The 1792-nt window shown below is 34.5% G+C and overlaps 1 long non-coding RNA gene across 1 annotated transcript; it reads left to right on the forward strand.

The window, feature by feature from the left end:
* The first annotated feature begins 212 nt into the window (after window positions 1-212).
* LOC122321381 (uncharacterized) lies at window positions 213-1559 on the forward strand. The gene is made up of 2 exons (XR_011444290.1): window positions 213-843; window positions 902-1559. It is a non-coding gene; the product is annotated as an uncharacterized lncRNA (long non-coding RNA).
* Window positions 1560-1792: the final 233 nt, after the last annotated feature.

Consider the following 1792-nt stretch of genomic DNA (forward strand, 5'->3'; position numbering starts at 1 on the left):
GTATAGGGTATATCTGATCTCATTGCTCTCACACTGGTTCGATTTGAACGTTTCAAACTTTCATCGTTCCAAAGATGTTACGATTTAAAAATATAATTCTCTCTTTCCCTCTTTAATCTGCCAGACGTTTGTAGTGGAACCCGCTCTCAAATGTTTTCATTTTTATAGCGGGTTCCACGACGGAAAAAATGAAAACATCTGAGAGCGGGTTCCACGACGCGGCCTGCCAAAATGCCGTAGAACCCGCACTTATAGACATTTTTAAAGCGGGTTCAACTACGAACTGAGACGATGTTAAGGCGATTTTAAAATTTTGTATATTTTTTTAATAGAATTTATATTTAAATAAACACATTAAAAGAATAAAAATATAATATAAATAGATTTAAAATGTAAAAAAATGGATGTCCCGAGCCTGGTTTGAACTCGTTTTACTTTGCACATCAGCCAAGCACTCTACCACTCGGCTATTCCTCATTCTTTGTCGCGCGAAAAATTTCTCAAACTTAACTTGTCGCGCTGTGGAACCCGTTCGTTCCAGCGGGTTCCAGCGCTGGAACCCACCATAGAAAATTTTTCTTTGTATGAGATGTCCTGTCCCATCTGTGTACTTTATAATCATTGGTATGATTTACATTTTTTGGTATGTCGTATGCATATAAAATTTTTATACAGAATGTGTCCAACTACGACAAAGTTCGTATCATCGCTCTTTATGTGATGATTAAAAATGGAATTTCGGAGGAAAATCTAACTAAACTCTTTACACACGCCCAATTGTCCGCTAAAGATCAGGATATGGTCAGAAATCTGAGTTATTTGGGAATTAATGTCATTGCTGATGTAAGTAAAGTCATATTTTTTTAAACGCAAATAAAAGCTAGTTAATTATTCTTTTCAGTCACGAAAAAAGTTGTACTCTGTTCCACGAAAGGAAAGGATAACAGAAAGTACCTATCAGATGTCTCGTTGGACACCAGTAATAAAAGACATCATGGAGGATTGCATAGAAGATAAGCTAGATTTGCGTAATTTTCCTTTTCTTGAAGGCCGAGCACAAAATACTAATTACCACGCGCCAACGAGTGCTCGATACGGCCACTGGCATAAAGACAAAGGCCAGACACAAGTCAAAAATGTTCCCAGACTTATCGTATTTGTTGTTGGCGGTGTAAGTATGTCTGAAATGAGATGTGCTTACGAAGTTACCAATTCAGTTCGCAATTGGGAAGTATTGGTGGGCTCTTCGCACGTATTATCTCCTGAAATCTTTTTAAGTGATTTGGGAAGTCTTTCAAAGGAAGATTAACTAGTTTTATTTAGCATTGAAAAAATATAAACCTATTTACGATTTAGAATTGTTTTAGAAGTTTAATATATTGTACACTATATTATTCTTAAAAAAAATATTTAAAAAATATGCATACTCCTATTCAAGTCAAATATGCAATTCAACTAAAGCTTTGATGGCGTGTTGTACTCCAGTATTTATAACTTTCATCTATAGATTATCTTACTTAAATTCTTTGTTACTTGAAATAAAATCAATATATATAAAATTTTCGTGTCACAGTTTTTATTACCATACTCCTCCGAAACGGCTATACCGACTCTCATGAAATTTTGTGAGCGTATTTAGTAATATCGTATTGATGAGCGTATTATCCTCTTAAATCCTGTTCGACATACCAAAAATCGCATATAATATGAGTTACTACCTCATCATACTGAAAAACTCACGCTACCATAGAACATAAACTCAATTTAAAAGGGGAAACATTCTTAATTATTA

Source organism: Drosophila bipectinata, chromosome XR (genome assembly GCF_030179905.1).
Source record: "Drosophila bipectinata strain 14024-0381.07 chromosome XR, DbipHiC1v2, whole genome shotgun sequence".
NCBI classification, from domain to species: Eukaryota; Metazoa; Arthropoda; class Insecta; order Diptera; family Drosophilidae; genus Drosophila; species Drosophila bipectinata.